This window comes from Littorina saxatilis, linkage group LG7 (assembly GCF_037325665.1).
Source record: "Littorina saxatilis isolate snail1 linkage group LG7, US_GU_Lsax_2.0, whole genome shotgun sequence".
Taxonomy (NCBI): Eukaryota; Metazoa; Mollusca; class Gastropoda; order Littorinimorpha; family Littorinidae; genus Littorina; species Littorina saxatilis.
In genome coordinates this window covers 43,582,751-43,600,841 of record NC_090251.1, presented here as the reverse complement: position 1 = coordinate 43,600,841, position 18,091 = coordinate 43,582,751, and the positions used below count along the sequence as shown (strand labels likewise).

The following is an 18,091-nucleotide window of genomic DNA, read 5'->3' as shown; positions in this document are numbered from 1 at the left end:
ACCTATCTCTCTCTTTAAATCAATAAATATAACTATATATATGGTCAAGAGTACAACAGAGCGTCGAGTGCCTGTATCACGAGTTGGTCACAAAACTAGCCTTGTAAAGGCAACCATTCTACATGCACCTCAATCAAACCTGTTCTAATCTGTTCAAAATAAGTTGATTTCAATATGCATGTCTTCTTGTGTTCAAATCTGTGTCTGTTGAGTTATATATCTGTGGATTAGTTCGAAAAAGTCGGTTGTCGGCGAAACGCGAAACGTGACACAATTCACACACTACACTTTGAAGCTGCATGTTCGCTTTACCAGAGACAATTTGAAACTGAATCAATCATATCATGTTATGAAAGACAAAACAGTTCAATGCAGGTTTACTGTCAGGACGAACGAATGACCGGCGATGTGTATAATTGCGTTCAAAGGACGGCTGCTTGCGCGTAACCGTCGCGTTAGTTTTTCGTACCGAGTTCGTCTTCATTTTAACAACGAGTTGGAAGTCTCGCGTAGGTGGGAAACAGCATGATTTTAAAGCTTCTGTCGCTGCCTTCATTTCGGCATAGGACTTTAAGCGGTTTCTTGATTCCACTCTACATAGCAGTCCAAGGGAAAAAATAATTGAAAACCGCGTAAATGTTATGTTACGCGCATGCAACAAAAAACGATCCCTCACTAGGACGTGAACGAGATTTTGCGTAAGCGGCGGCCATTTTGAATATTGTTTACAAAAGAGCTGGCCACATGCTGTTTTGGTCGAAGCATTGATGGATCATTGTGGCGAAAAAGCATGAGGTAAGTTTTGCTGTTTATGGTTACGTTTATGCAGTTTTGTCAGTGAAAGACATGAAATGCAAGTAAAGTGACCAAAATACATTATCATTTTTATGAACAACGGCATGAACGTGAAAACAGTGTTAGCAGGGGTTATCTTAGTCGCATTTGGAATTGTGGAAAATGTTTGTTGATTTGTTATGAGCACATGTTTGTGAGTGACCATGCTTACTTTTGGTGTTACTGTTTTTAATGTTACATGCGTGAATATGTTTGCTTTAGGAGAATGATTTTCACATGTTTTTTAGCGAGAAGACCAATTTTGGACGTAGTGTTGTGAGATCTCGAAGGATTAAAAAAAATTGTTCCGACTTACCATTTTTTTACCATCTTGACGCGTGATTGTAACTTAACACGAAAGTACATATCGTTAACGTTACGTACAAGCAAGTGCTGCATTCATTTCAGATCGGGGAAATTTTAAAGGAAAACAAATATGCAATAATCTGAACATTTGCATTCTCGATGAATGTGGATGGCCCCGGTACGATCTTAAACCCAAGTTTGAATGTTCTGTTCGTACGTAACCTAACGCAATCACAGTGACAACATGCCCGTGTAAAGTTACATGCTAACTATCACCTTGTTGATGGAAACTGAATCTGCAAGTACCTGTCTGATTTTTCAAGATGATGCGTTTTGAATGGCGATCTTTAACTTCAGTTTGTGTTTTCGCCTGCACAAGGGATGTTTTAGTGATATATGTGTTTGTATGTAACTTTACTCCATAAAGAGTGGTGTTAAGTTACACTCATGTATTTTTCATCACACAAGTTTGGTATAGCAAAATCTATTGAATAGGAGCTTTTTAATACAAATGAATTGTTTGCTTCATGGTAACATTTGAATTATAATTGTGCATTATGTTACATGCAGTAAAAACGTGCATGCAAGTAACTTAAAGTGTAACTAAACAGACATTTTGAAGTGTCAGCTTTACTGAATTGCTTTATGTTTTGTCCAAGTATAGATCTGTAGAAGCGATACTGGACGATTTTTCCAACGTTTACTGTGTTTTCTGATTTACTACGATTTTTTAAAAGTGTTGACCCCATTTCAGATTTACCTGCTTATCTGTTCTTGATTTGATACTTCCAAAGAACAAGTGGTACTTTGAGTTCCGGTTTTATGTTTTAACCAATCAGAATTTGGTTCCTAAATAAAATCGTCTGCTGCCTGTCCCAGCAGAGTCGGCAACAAGCACTGCTTGCCACATGAGTGATGTTACCAACAGAAATAGCCATAGATTGGGCAAGGTAGCAATGTAAATGAATTGGATCTAACTAATGTGCTTGTACTGCATCTCTGGCCTTTGAATTCACTCCAAATGTACTGGCTCAGCGTGAGAGGCAACATCCTGTCGAAGTCGTAAACACGGGGCTGACTGGGAGATTATTATTCGAAGAGCATGCTGAAACGGATTGTAAGTACAATATTTTACATATTCTCGACATTTCTGTTGATCTTTCCTTAACTTTAATTGTTTCCTTGATTTAAAACCCTAGGGCTTGTATTTTCAGTTGTGATACTAAACACGTATCTTTACCACAGTATCCGATCACTTCACACTTGAATTTTGGAATGATGAAGTGGAATTATTTCTGGATCTAATTTATTCCTTGTTCCCCCCCTCTCGATTCCTTTTTTCGCCACATATGTATTGTCGTGTGAGGGGGTAGATGCGTGTACTGGCTGATTTTTATTTTTTTTTACTTCGGTCAGATACAGATGATTGGAAAAAAAACTTGTCAAGGATTTCAGAATTTAATAGATCTGTTCGAAGTTTTTACGGGATGGTCCTGTTACAATACAGACTGAATGTGCCCAAGATGAACTTTTGATTAAACATACACACACAAATGAATCTCTTGAGTTTGTTATACGGCGAATGTCCAGTTTCCACCACCACGTCTGTGGTATGTTTTTATACTGTTTGATTGAATAGACTGACGTGCATTCTCTCGCAAATGTGCGCGCGTGTGTGTTTGTCTGTGCCTCAGACTTATTAATCAAAGATGATGTTGCACATTGCAGATCTATGCGACAGGAGCAAGTGGACAAGACAGCTACATTTGTCTGAGCGAAGATCCAACGGTAAGCTCTTTTAGCCGAAGACAGCGAGCCTGGGTGCATGACATGCAAGCTTCTATCATGTTCGTGTGAGTGCTGCAGGGCTATTAGACGACTTTTCATTATTCTTGATTTGGAGATCCATGCAGGGTATTAGAAAGTGCAGAATATACACGTTTGAACAAATACGATGTGTGTTTGCTCTGAAAAAAAGAAAAGACGCAACAAACAAACATTGTATTTGTTTAAAGTATCACAAATATTTATTACCTGTATCTGCATGTTTTGATAATGATGAAGGGTAATTACTTTGACGTGTGCTTTTTTTTTTAACCATGTGCACTGATAACGAATGATAGAAACACAGACACACTTAATAACATATCCACAAAAATTGTAACAATAAATGTAAGCTGAAGTATGCCTGCAACACATTTCAGGCCTCAGAAGGAAGTAATTATGAGATTCAGACAGAGAAAGAAAGCCCAACACGAAACCAGTTGTGACATTTTTTATTTCATTATGTAATATTAAAAACACGACAACAACGTATTTCCTGTACTTAGTTTCGTGCAATTATGGATTGCAAAGTATGTCTAATTGAGTGGCATAAAGAGGCACAGTTGCATGAAAAACCAACACGGATCTTGACTAGGATCAGGATTTTACATGGACACAACCTAGAATTTAACATCCTGGGGGGAGGGGGGTACTGCGCCTTTCACATCAAGATGTAAAGATCTATTTTAAATAATACTTATTAGAAGGGAACAAAATCAAACAAACTACAACAATCGTTCTGATGGGAGAGAATTACCTCTTCCGAAGAAATTACCTCCCTTGCTTTTCTTGTCGTGACTTATGTAGAGTAAAGTGAATAGAAAGTGAATCAGTCAGTAACAAAAAAAAACACAACATTTCTTAAGATCAATGAGGAGTCTTGAAGTATTTGTCAATGTTAATCTTGTATGCATAACAAACAATATATTACGGATTGATAATTAAAGAAAATCGACTCTTCTACAGGGTTGACCCCCCTAAAAAGGACACCCACAACCATGCAAATTACTTCTGCATCTGTTGAACCAATTATTTTATATATGGTGTTCATTAACTTCAGTTTATGTTCTGCCTTTCCAGTAAGTGGCAATTTTGTAAATTGAATGGTCTGACTTTTGTGCAATTTTAATTTTTTTCTCCAAATTCGGGGGTCGACTAAACAGAACGAGTTTTGACATTGAGCGGTAGCCATTTTTACCTAATTTAAACCCTTCAGGCTTTTACCTTTTTGATTATTTTGAATGTCTGAGTATGTAAAAACACCCCCTTCAACCCCCAGGCTATCGATGACCTGAAGAAAGCATGCAGTTACAGCTAGGTTCAGGGCAATCCTCAGACACGAAAGCGTTGGTGTCATTGGGGATGCAAAAGTTAGATAATTTAACCTACAAATTTGCCACTTTGTGAACTGCACATGCATAAAATCAAGTTTAAGTATGCTGAATATGAAGTTATCCAGTCAATTGGTGTAGAAGTTATAGCATTTCTGTCAGTTAACAGTATTTAAAATCTCTAAAGTAAAATCTGACATATTCGAAAGTTTTGCATAAACACCCAGACAATTTTTACGATACTCTCCTAATCTTCTCCACTTCTCAGCCCTGTCTTGGAAATGAATTCGAATAAGGCAGTCAAAATAACTTAGTTTGGAGCACCCATCAATCAGAATAAGCATTAACTTTTGACACAGGAAATATCTTCTACCGAAAGCTCTCCTGGTTTTATTCTACATTTTTCCTGCATAATGGTAACAAATTTAATGATAAATCTACACAACGAAGTGACTGTGGTAAGATGAACAAAGTTAAAAAACAAAGGATTACTGTAAATGGTTTACGAATCGAAATCTAAACAAGTTTTAATGATAAGTAAAATGATAAAAAAATAAAATAAGAAAAAGCTAACGTCCTCGCATTTGTCCAGAATTATTCCATGTTTAACATGGGAACAGAGGGATAATTGGTCTAAAGAATTTTTAAAAAGGAGGGTTAGGGTAACCCTAACCCTCTTTGGACTATCTGTATGCAATGCCCGCTATAGGTGAAAGACTTTTGTGGAAGCCATGGAAGAATGCATCGCTGTTGTGTGGTTCAGCTTGAGGTCCTGTCCTAGCGAATATCCTGCACACACAAAAACACGACTTTTTAAGCCACTTATGTTGCATTCCGTGACACAGCTTTGTTAAAACCGTGTGCCTGATAATAATGACAGATTTTGTTGATATACATTTTTTTTTAAGACACCCCATAATAATATTGTTTGACAATCTCTTTCAACATAGTTTACGAATCACCAATGTGTATACAAACGCAAATAACCCACAGGTCAATAAATTACTTTCCAGAGAGAGAGAGAGAGAGAGAGAGAGAGAGAGAGAGAGAGAGATTAAAACTAGAAAATGTGTGCTATATAAAACAAGGATAATCACTGTCAAATCTTTGCTTGTACCTGCATGGTGTTTACTGCGCTATATACACAACCTGTTTTATTTCATTTTTTTTATTTTATTTTTTTTTGGGGGGGGGGGGATGTTTTGTGATGAGGGTTTTTTCAAAGCCTTTACTGCTTTAGTCATTGAATCCACCCGACTTCGATTTATTGTTCAGTGATGGGTAATTGTGTGACCAACTATGTAAGTTAGTGATTGTTCTGGCTTCATACAATGACATTGCATTAATTTTATAAGTGTATGTGTGTGTGTTTCAGGCAAAAGCTGATATTACAGTCCTAGTTGTATGCAGTACCTCTGCTTCTTCGTTCAGGAATCAAAGTATACAATCTAAACCGATTATTTTGTTCAATAATGTTCAGCTTACCATCCCGAAGAAGGCAGTAACGTGCCGAGATATTGATTATAGATATTAACGTACCTAACCTGGGGTTACTGGTGTGTTTTCTTTTTATTTCAATAATGTAAATGTGTGACAAATTGCAGAGTACTTGATGTTCAGAGCAATTTTTCTGGCAAAAGACCTTTGATGGATCAAAGAAAACTTTTGTCATGGTGCACAAGTCAATCAATTTGGTTGATAAATAATTTGTGCTGCATTTTCCCTGGTTCCAAAACGTAGTATGTATTACCACATGTCCTTACCTGTCATTGGCATCACATGATTCTCTGCAAGCAGTCTTGTGGAAATACGTCATTTAACACTTGCACTTATAGTAGGTGGCTGTGGAACGGTAGACATGCAACGACAACGAACAACTAAAGACAAAATGTGGAGTACACTCATTTTTCTTAACATACGCTAAGTTTCTTTGAGAATGCTCCAAGTGAAAATCAGGGGTTCCTAGGCCTGATATCACAATTAAACAGCTTCTTCTCAGAATCAGGAGGGAAAAAACGGCGAGATGTCGTGACAAGAACAGACAGCAGCAGCAGCAACTGTTTTACATAGAATTGAATGTGTTTGTCGTTGTGTCTGTCATCTATCCTAGTCGTTTGATTTAGAATAAAGCAAACTTATTACAATGAAGATTTTCTTCGGTTTTTGATGAAGGATTGGCATCAAGACTTTTCCTATTTTCCAACTCTGCCACCATACACTGGCCGTTCAGGTCTGCATGTCGACCACATGGTGTGTGATCAGATTTTTCGGACATGTTCACAATGCTTACATGACCACCAAATGGAAAATCAGTTGGTATTTGTTATGTTTTTGTGTTAGCACAATCTTCATACAAGTAAACAGAAACAGTTTTGTTGCAAACAGAGCCTTCATAAGAAAAAATGCTTCTAAGTCAAAATACATACCCCCTTTTTCGTATTGCGTAAAATATACCCATAACTTCTGGACATCATATTTTTATTTTTTTTCACAACAATGAAACCAAACTTTGGCATATGTTTTAGCAATATATTCACAATAAAACCTATGAGTTTGAAGGCTGCATCTTGTTTTGTTTATTTTTGAGAATTTTTTTGCAAACCCATGCAAATGGCCAGTTTCTGGGGAGAGACTGGGAAGATAATGGCCAGTATAGAAAGAGTTAATAAGTAAACTAATGTCAGAAGTAGGTATTTACCTTGTTTGCCTTCGCGTTCTTGATAGCCCGCTGCAGCATTTGTATCACTTCCCTTGACATTCAAAACGCCAATGTATTTCTGAAAGGAAAATAAAGATATTGACCGAAACATCACACAAGTGGTATATCATGCTAGGTTTTGTTTACAGTGCCTGTTCTACGACCACATCTGATTGTAATTTAAATAAAGAAAAACTGTATCCATTTATTACTTCTCTATTTGTGTGTGTTTGTGTGTGTGCAGGGGCGGATCACATCATTTTTAAGGGGGAGCTTCCAAATTTCTTTTAGGGACAATTTGACGACGCGAAGCGTTTAGTTGAAGACGCGAAGCGTTCAACCTCCTTGGGGGGGGGGGGGGGGGGGGGGTCCGACAAATGTTGATAAAAACAAGGAAAATGTATCAATCTGAGCCAAGAAACATCCCCCAATACACCTTCCAAAAAAGTAAATATATTAAGAAGAAAAATTTGAATCACAACAAGGACAATTGATCGATCTGGCGCAACCTGAGCAAACTAATTAGCCAACTTCTTTCCAAAATCGTCACTTAGAATACAAAGGCCGGCTCCTAAGTGGTCCGGAAATTCCGGAACCCCCCTCCGGATCCGCCCAGTGTGTGTGTGTGTGTGTGTGACCGATGACCTTCTCTAAATTATCCTAATTGTTGCGTTTGCATGGTAATAAAGTTTTAATACTGGATATGCCCATGAAAAAATATCATTTCTTGTTCATGGCATTGTGTGTGTGTGGCCAGGACCGTGACTTCTGCTTGCCTCGACGTCTTCAGAAAAGACACAAAATGCCAGCAGGCGTATGTTCTTGGAGCACTCAGTATGCAGTCATCTGCAAACAAATAAATACAAATTATTCAATTGTGTAAATAAAGAACAATCATTTTAATATTACAACAAAAAATTCATATAACCAGAGACATCCACTACACTATCTTTAAATAAAACTGCCGTAAAAAATTGAAATACTATAAAACTTACCCCCACTCAGATCTATTTGGGATTATTCAAGTTTCAACCATGAAACGATGCCGGTTTGGACAGATCTGCTAGTTTGCCGCTGAAACTGAAATCAAAGGCGATCTTCAGAACTATTTCTAATCTTGTATTTGTGATTAATATAAAATACTGATCTTCCCAATAGAAGCTGATGTGTATACACATGACCAGGACAAGGTATTTTGTTACAGGGCATTTACGCAGACGTCGCAGTTCAAAATATCGTTTTAGATCTGATTTTGTACAGCAGCCTGTGTGATTCAGAATCGTCTGCCCTTTTTCGGTTTAACATTTTATGGACGATTCCTATGAGACTGCTCAATCATAACTGATGACAAATTCAGAAACAGATGATGATTTCAAGTAGGCTACAGTAATGATTCGTTAAAAATGTCAAGCCACTCGTCGATCATTCACACTCAAAGAACCCAAGCCAAATCTGCTCTGGTTCCGAGCAGCTTTTTCCAACTGAGACCCTAATTGTTACGCATCTGCCGCGAAAAGATAGACCACAAACAAGCGGCACTGTACCATGCTTTCGTTTATGTTGCTAAACAGATTAAATGTGCATTGTAAATGGGCTTACAGCAAAGAAATGCATCCTTACTTACCACAAAAATACTGGTACCACATTCATCGCACTTGTGTCTTCTTACCAAAACCTATCGATATGTTTGTTTACGATATATTGGTAATTACTAACCGTTAACTATTTTACAAAAATCTGAAATGACTTTTAAGAATCAAAGAAAGATTTGCTAAAACGGTTGACTTCAGAAAATAAGCAATATTTTTCTGAACCATGAAATAAAAATCGAAAACTCCGTTTGATCTTTTATTTTGGTAGATTGATGACAACAGCCGGAACTGAAAGTACCAGAACCAAAAATTAAGGGCATTAATCAGGCAAACTAAGAAGATTGTCGTTCCTGGCGCGCACTTCACATGTCCGTCAAACAGTGTCCGAGTGAGAGAATTTTTTTTTTTTTCGCAGTTCGACAGTATATGAGGCCCTTCTTCATATCAAAGTGTAAAGGTTGCTGAACGATGTTTTTCCTTTTTGCTTGTTTAGTTACACTTTAACACGATAAATGCATGTTATGTACCTGCAGTCATACTGACATTTTCAAATGGCATTGCTAAGATGAACTCAGGATTTCATTGACTGGTTCCATCCCACTTTGAAAGGTGACTGGATGGAAACAGTCAACAATTTTGCTTTTCAAACTGTTTAATGCTTCAAAATAGATTAAAGGTGTTTGCATGTAACATGACACCATAGGTTTTGTGTAAAGTTACTTTCAAACGTATCTTGAAGAATTTCACATTTTTGTGCACACTAATTGCACACTATAATGTTCAAAGAGTGGATCATTTAGTACAAGCATTTTTTTTAAACATGTGTTTGAATGTCACATAACACAAACATAATCATAGACTAAGGGATTATTCGGTGTTAAGTTACATGTATGAGTAAAAATTGCCGTCAACATAGTTTATTATCTTTTTATATTTAGTCAAGTTTTGACTAAATATTTTAACATCGAGGGGGAATCGAAACGAGGGTCGTGGTGTATGTGCGTGTGTGTGTGTGTGTGTGTGTGTGTGTGTGTGTCTGTGTGTGTGTGTGTGTGTGTGTGTAGAGCGATTCAGACTAAACTACTGGACCGATCTTTATGAAATTTGACATGAGAGTTCCTGGGTATGAAATCCCCGAACGTTTTTTTCATTTTTTTGATAAATGTCTTTGATGACGTCATATCCGGCTTTTCGTGAAAGTTGAGGCGGCACTGTCACGCCCTCATTTTTCAACCAAATTGGTTGAAATTTTGGTCAAGTAATCTTCGACGAAGCCCGGACTTCGGTATTGCATTTCAGCTTGGTGGCTTAAAAATTAATTAATGACTTTGGTCATTAAACATCTGAAAATTGTTAAAAAAAATAAAAATTTATAAAACGATCCAAATTTACGTTTGTCTTATTCTCCATCATTTGCTGATTCCAAAAACATATAAATATGTTATATTCGGATTAAAAACAAGCTCTGAAAATTAAATATATAAAAATTATTATCAAAATTAAATTGTCCAAATCAATTTAAAAACACTTCCATCTTATTCCTTGTCGGTTCCTGATTCCAAAAAAATATAGATATGATATGTTTGGATTAAAAACACGCTCAGAAAGTTAAAACGAAGAGAGGTACAGAAAAGCGTGCTATGCAGCATAGCGTAACCACTACCGCGCTAAAGTAGGCTTGCACTGTTTAACCCCTCACTCTATCACTTTTGATTTCACAGCAGGCGGACAAAGACACACACATGTGAGCGAGCGGAGGGAGAGAGAGACAGAGAGAGAGAGAGAGAGAGAGAGAGAGAGAGCGAGAGATAGCCGGGGGTGGGGTGGGGGTGACAGAAGTCGCATTCGCTCTTTCACAGTGAAATGTGTGTGTGTGTGTGTGTGTGTGTGTGTGTGTGTGTGTGTGTCTGTGTCTGTGTATGTGTGTGTGTGTGTGTTGTGTGTGTGTGTGTGTGTGTGTGCGTGTGTGCGAGTGTACTTCCCAAATTCAGCAGTTCTTTCGTTCTTCGCTCCACGATAAAAACGTGCGAAACGGAGAGTACAGTGTCAACAACTTACGCGTCATGCCAATTTCATAATCAAGTCTCACGATACAGGCGTCTTAAATATAATTCAAAATGGCTCTTGAAAAGAAACAAACTACATACAAACACAATCTGCATTGATACATTGTCAAAACAATCGCTTTGCGTCTTATCTGCGTGTTCCAATATAGACATCAAACATGCATGGACTAGCTTCTTCATCAACTCATGAATGGGTTTCAATGCTTTTAATCTATGCTTGAATTGTGATTGCTGATGTACCACGCACACACACACACACACACACACATACACACACACACACACACACATACACACACACACACACTCACTCACTCACTCACTCATACACTAAGTCACTTGGTGGCCTAAAAAAAACCAAAACAAACGTATATATGTCTGTAATTCTAACCTGAGGTATCAGGGACTCGTTTGGTTTTAAGCACCTGTGTCCAAAATGGTAAACCGCACAGGTTTTTTTTCTCAAGCAAACTATCTCAACGTTTGCCAGTTTTATTAGCTACGACATGTCGCGAGAGAAGGGCAGTTTTAAATCGCCGTACTCTTTACAAATGAAGGACAGGATTTGAAGTAAGTAGGCGACTGTGGATCAACGTGCAAGGTATCTGTAAGTATTGTCAATACAGACGGTACGTGCCCACATTTCGTTATTCTTCATCAGGGTACTGTACATAATACTACGTGTAGGCCTAACCCATAGTATCTGTAAACAAGCAAGCAAGCAGTCAAACACACAAACATGCCCAGGCTAAAGAAAAAATCTAGCCTAGTGAGAAAATCTGAAAAGAGAAAAAGAGATCAACAGTCACAGTCAGCGGATGAATCTCAGTCAAAAGGAAACAATATTGACGAGACCGATCACAGTCATTGTGTCAACGCTGTCTCCGAAATTATGTCTGACAATGAGAGTGTCTCGCCGACACCAACTTTAAGCCTATGTACGGGTGTTTCATTTACGACAAGTGCTTCAAAACGTACAACACAAAAAATGAAAAACCAAGCAAACATGTGCAGAAACAGAAACAACAACCCATCTGCCGAATTAGAGCGTACACACAATAGGCAGAGAATGTCCTCAGTAAGACACGAACAAGAATGTTCCGCCCAAGAACATAAAAGAAATAGGCAAAGAATGGCATCCAGCAGAGAAAACACCGAATATTGCGAACGCGAGAAAGACATAAATCGGCAGAGAATGACAGTCACAAGACAACACGCCCAATATTGCGAACGCGAGAAAGACACAAATCGGCAGAGAATGACAGTCACAAGACAACACGCCCAATATTGCGAACGCGAGAAAGACACAAATCGGCAGAGAATGACAGTCACAAGACAAGAAGCCGACTATTCGCAACGCGAGAAAGACATAAATCGGCAGAGAAAGACAGTCACAAGACAAAACGCCGAATATTGCGAACGCGAGAAAGACACAAATCGGCAGAGAATGACAGTCACAAGACAAGAAGCCGACTATTCGCAACGCGAGAAAGACACAAATCGGCAGAGAATGACAGTCACAAGACAAGAAGCCGACTATTCGCAACGCGAGAAAGACACAAATCGGCAGAGAATGACAGTCACAAGACAAGAAGCCGACTATTTGCAACGCGAGAAAGACACAAATCGGCAGAGAATGACAGTCACAAGACAAGAAGCCGACTATTCGCAACGCGAGAAAGACACAAATCGGCAGAGAATGACAGTCACAAGACAAGAAGCCGACTATTCGCAACGCGAGAAAGACACAAATCGGCAGAGAATGACAGTCACAAGACAAGAAGCCGACTATTTGCAACGCGAGAAAGACACAAATCGACAGAGAATGACAGTCACAAGACAAGAAGCCGACTATTCGCAACGCGAGAAAGACACAAATCGGCAGAGAATGACAGTCACAAGACAAGAAGCCGACTATTCCCAACGCGAGAAAGAACAAACTCGGCAGAGAATGACATCGGTCAGATTAGAGATTCAGTACACGGATCGTGAACACCACGCGAACAAAGAACGACTACGTGTTTACCGACAAGATTCAGATTATGCCCAGAAAGAGCGCGGACAGAAACGACAACGGCGATCTGTAACATGTCCTGATAAAAGCCTTGCAGAAACTGATGAATCAGTGAACAGGAAAAGGCAACCACAACAAGCACAAAGAAAACCAGAACAGCGCAAAAGAAAGGCTGGTGATAATTGTGATGTTCCGGTTCCCAACAAACGAGCAGCGTTTGAGAATCAACGGACTGATGAAGGGCAACCTGAGATCGAAATGGCTGTTTGTGAAAATGAACAAAACGTTGAAGGGAACAATCCCAATTTGGCTCAGAATGACCGCGCAAACAAAGACAAACACCTGAATGATTACCAGCGTATCATTACGGAAGGACCAACTTATGTGTGCACATGCTGTGGCAGTCTTTGGTTTCGAAAATCAGTCAGGGATTACAATGAAGAAGATTTGATTAGGCAGGGTGTTTCCCACGACTTTCTCAAAACGTACTGTCATTGTGTGCCTACTTCTCAGGGAAAGCAATGGCTCTGCGGGACATGTTACAAGTCGGTCCGACACGGAAAGGTTCCGCGATTGTCTTTGGCAAACGGTCTTGCGTTTCCGGAGCTACCGCCACAACTGCGAGGTCTGACGCAACTGGAAGAAAGGCTCGTTTCGCCAAGAATTCCGTTCATGCAAATTCGGTCGTTGGGTGTAGATCGCCAGCATGGTTTGAAGGGAAATGTTGTCAATGTTCCGGTTGAGGTCAGTACTACGGTTTCGGTTCTACCACGATCGTTTTCCGACGCACAAACGATCCAAATCAAACTCATGCGAAAGATGTGCTATCGGGGACACTACATTTTCGAGACAGTACGACCACGTGTTGTTTACGAAGCTGCTCGGTGTCTGGCTAACACACCACTCTTCCGAGAACATGGAGTGACCACTCTGACAGATGATTGGCTTCAAGAGCATCCGTTAGTTGAAGAGCCGTTTGTTGTAGACCCGGCCGACAGATGTGCGGATATTGACAGAGTCGAGCAGGATAACCAGCCTGTTGCAGCAAGAGAAACGTCACCTACGCCCGCTGCAAACGAAAATGATCCAAATGCTGAGAAACCGCAGGAAGAAGAAGAATGGGACGAGACCGTGAACGATGACCCGGTCAACCCAGGGGTGGATGAAACCTTGCTTGATTGCGATGAGGCAATACGGTTTGCCCCTGGAGAGGGACAGAGACCTCTTTCAGTGGTGTTAGATGCAGATTGTGAGGAACTGTCTTTCCCCACAATTTACGCCGGTCACAGAAGGGGGCAGCCAGAATCAGTATCTTACGCCGAAATTGCAAAGTCCGAAGCGCGTCGGTATGACAGACGAGCGACAAAAGTTCCGAAACTTTTCTTTTCATACAAGAAAATGGAGATGATTCGAATTGCGAGCTCCGTCCAAACGTGTCTTAGGAAGAAAACTCAGGACAGGTCTTACACTGCTCGCGATATTCTCGAACACGGAGCCGTTGAGAATATGGTGAGCACTGACCAAGGCTTCCATGTTCTCAGACCGGTCAGAGGTTCTCCCCCGTTCTGGGAGGAAAAGAAGAAAGAACTCCTGGCCATGGTTCGGCAGCTTGGTTGCCCAACATTTTTCTTCACTGTGTCTGCTGCTGAGACTAAGTGGAAAGAATTGTTGGCCATCCTCTTCCGAATCGAGATGAACGATGACCCTGAGCCAGAAGAAATCGAACAGTGGACTTTCCTAGAGAAAGCTGAACTCATTCGTGATGATCCTGTCACGTGTGCGCGATACTTTGACCACAGGTTCCGTGCTCTATTCAACACTGTCATGAGATCAGCTGATGGACCTCTCGGGGAAATTACTGATTTCTTCTACCGTGTTGAGTTTCAGCACCGAGGCTCGCCGCATATCCATGGTCTTCTCTGGATCAAAGATGCGCCTGTGTATGACCCAGAGAAGGAAGACGGTGAAAGTGAAGTGACGAGTTTCATTGACCGACACATCACTTGTCACGTGCCCCAGGAAAATGAACCGTTGCATGAAGAAGTTAAGCTTCAGCAGCACAAACACAGCCACACCTGCTTGAAGCAGTCTGGCAAAGAAAAAATATGCAGGTTCAAGATTCCGAAATTCCCCATGTCTGAAACTAGGATTCTAGCTCCTCTGACACTAGATGAGGTTTCTGACAAGGAGAAAGAACGGTTGAGAAAACTTGCACAGTCAGTGAAAGATCGTTTGAAAGACCTACCAAAGCACACGACCATTACCCATGCTCAGTTTCTGCAGGAGCTTGGATGCACAGAAGATGATTATCTCCTGTGTATCCGAACAACTCTGAAACGAGCAGAGTTGTTCTTGAAAAGAGGGTTGGGAGAAACAAGGAGCAATGCTTACAACCCGGACATACTGGCCTTGTGGAGAGCAAACATGGACATCCAGTTTGTTCTTGACCCCTACGCATGTGTAATGTACATCATAAACTATGTTGGCAAATCACAGCGTGGTATGTCAGCTCTCCTGCGCAACGCAGTGGCTGACGTGAGAAAGGGAAACGGCAGTGTCCGGGAAAAGCTTCGTGCTGTCGCCAACTGTTTCCTGAACAGCAGTGAAATATCTGCTCAGGAAACATGTTACTATCTCCTACGTATGCCCGTCAGTCAGGCTAGCCGTGCGTGTGTCTTTATCAATACTAGCCGTCCGGAAAAGCGAGTTCGTATGTTGAAAGCCCAGCAGATTCTGAAAGAAATGAACCCTGAGAGCACTGACGTGATGAGTCCTGGACTCCTTGACAAGTACGTCTCTCGCCCTGAGAGTATGGACGGCGTGTCGTTGGCGGAGTTTGTGGCTGATTACAACATCAACAGCAAAGACCCCGTTGATGATCAACCGCATGACGACGAAGAGCACAGAGCGGACCGTGATGTGAACACAGACCAGCGCGTGAAGCTCAACAATGGACATGGATTTGTCACGAAGCGCCGGTGGTCAAAAGTCATCCGTTACTGCAACTTCAACAAGCTGAAGGATGAAGATGACTACTACAGAGAGCAACTGATGCTTTTCCATCCCTGGCGAAACGAAGAGCAGGATCTGATCAGCATCAACCGTGAAACCAAGTTCAAAACCCACGAAGACTCCATCAGTCGAGTACGCTGCAAGTATGTATCCACCTGTGACACAGCTGTGCGTGAGGCGTTAGACCAACAGGACGCTGGAGGTGCAGATGATGAAGTCATCGAGGAGGTCGTTCCCACAGCAGATCTTGACGCGGAAGAGATGGGACCGGAAGAGGAAGACTTCCAGGCCATGGAGGACGAACAGGGACGGCAGGTGGATGTCATGGAGCAAGTGGGTCAACCCGCTCGACGAGAAGATGCTGATCGTTTCCTTGCGCCAGGTCGTATCCCTGAAGACGAGTTTGAACAGCTGCTGTCGACCCTAAACAAAACTCAAAGTAAGTATGTAATGCACTGTGTCCATGCGTTCAAAACCGGTCAACTGCCTCTCTATGAGTTTCTCAGTGGAGGTGCTGGTGTTGGGAAGAGCCGTTTAATTAAAGTTCTTCACCAAGCACTAATCCGGTACTTCGGTTCCATTCCGGGGGCTCAGCCCGATGATCTCGTAGTGTTGTTGTGTGCGCCCACCGGAAAGGCTGCCTTCAACATCGGCGGAATGACTCTTCACTCCGCGTTGAGTCTTCCACTAACTCAGTACAGCGGTACTCTGCCTGCACTTGGTTCTGATGTTTCAAACACACTAGCTACCAAGCTGCACAGTTTGAAACTCATCATCATCGACGAGATTTCTATGGTTGGTGCAAAGATGTTAAACACAATCAGCGCTAGACTGTGTCAAATTTTTCGGTCAAAAGATCCGTTTGGGGGGATTTCTGTTCTAGTCGTCGGGGACTTGAATCAGCTGCCGCCTGTGGGAGACAGTTTTCCTTTTGCAAGTCCACGTGCGAGGGATGCGTACGCCGAGCTGGTTGGTCCAGTTTTGTGGGAAAAGTTTAGGCTGTTGGAGCTCACGGAAATCATGAGGCAGCGGAACGACCTTCTTTTTGCAAGAGCACTTGGAAATCTCGTAAAGGGCAAACTGACAGAAGAGGAGAAGAATCTGTTGAAAAGCCGGCAGGTTCAGCCAGAGGACGTTCCAGAAGACGTGCTTCACTTGTTCCAGACCAACGAAGCAGTGGACAAGTTTAACGAAGACGCTCTCAGGAAGCTGGATACCCAGGGAGCAACATTCCACGCTCTTGACACGTGCCAAGGCGACGCATCGGAATCCATGAAACAAAAGTTCAAGGAATACGTCAGCAGTCTACGAACCAATGAGACGTACGGCTTGCCCTATAAGCTAACACTGAAGGTGAGTGGCAGGTACATGATGACCAACAATGTCGATACTGCAGACGGTCTTGTCAATGGGGCCACTGGAAGACTTCGACTGATACAGTTGTCAAAGTCTGGTACTGAACGGAAACCTGTCAGAGTGTGGATTGAATTTGACGATCATGATGTTGGGCGGACAATGCGAGGAAACAACAAACGGGCGGCAAAGAATCTGAATGTTTCGAACACGTGGACACCTGTAGACTATGTCTGTCGTGTGGCCCGACGCAAACAAGGTGGAGGAAACCTGCAGATTCTGAGAAAACAGTTTCCTCTTGTACCGGCGATGGCCATCACGATTCACAAGAGCCAGGGTGACACGTACTCTCGTGTTGCCGTTCACCTCACTCGCAGCATGAAACGAGCATCGCTGTACGTGGCCTGTAGCAGGGCAAAGACTGCCGAAGGCCTGTACCTCGTTGGTGAACTCCACCCGCCCAGCGAGCCAAGTGCAACAGACAAGGTCGTGTTGGAAATGGCCAGACTCCGCAAGCATCGTCCGATTATTCCATGCATACAGTTCCTTGACGAACACGATGGGCCGGAGCTGAAAATTGGTTTTCATAACGTGCAGTCGTTGCCAAAACACCACATGACAATGTGCGGCGATGCAAGCCTCATGACAGCAGATATCCTTTGCTTTGTTGAGACACGGGTTTTGATCCCAGGCGGTGTTCAGTTTTCTGGATTTGATTGTGTCTTTGAACGCTCATGCTCTCCGTATGGCACTGCCGTGTATGTTAAATCTGGGGTTCAGTGTTCAGTGGTGGTTGATACCCTAGTAAAGAACCAAGGTCATGTTGAAGTCACCACTGTCTCCGTTGAGAAGGAACATAAACAGACCCTCGTGACCGCGGTGTATAAATCACCGCGGACTCCAAGGGGAGTACTGCAACAGGTTCTGACTGAAACGCTCGACAGCCTGCCCTCCACTGTTCGCCATGTGTGCCTCGGAGACTTTAACGTTGACAGAAAGAAACCTGAAGGTGACTCACTGACGACGTTCATGCTTAGCAAGACGCTTCATCCCCTGCTGCC

The 18,091-nt window shown here is 41.7% G+C and overlaps 1 protein-coding gene and 2 long non-coding RNA genes across 4 annotated transcripts in view; 2 read left to right on the top strand and 1 right to left on the bottom strand.

Moving 5' to 3' along the window:
* LOC138971533 (SH3 domain-containing YSC84-like protein 1) overlaps positions 1-18,091 on the top strand; it is a 36,221-nt gene that overhangs the window by 1,078 nt on the left and 17,052 nt on the right. The window lies entirely within an intron of this gene.
* On the top strand, positions 33-6,132 carry LOC138971531 (uncharacterized). The gene is made up of 3 exons (XR_011457283.1): positions 33-2,257; positions 2,869-2,993; positions 5,671-6,132. It is a non-coding gene; the product is annotated as an uncharacterized lncRNA (long non-coding RNA).
* On the bottom strand, positions 3,401-9,508 carry LOC138971530 (uncharacterized). Its single transcript, XR_011457282.1, has 5 exons — positions 8,618-9,508; positions 7,989-8,073; positions 7,770-7,839; positions 6,994-7,072; positions 3,401-5,084 (listed from the first exon to the last, which is right to left on the bottom strand). It is a non-coding gene; the product is annotated as an uncharacterized lncRNA (long non-coding RNA).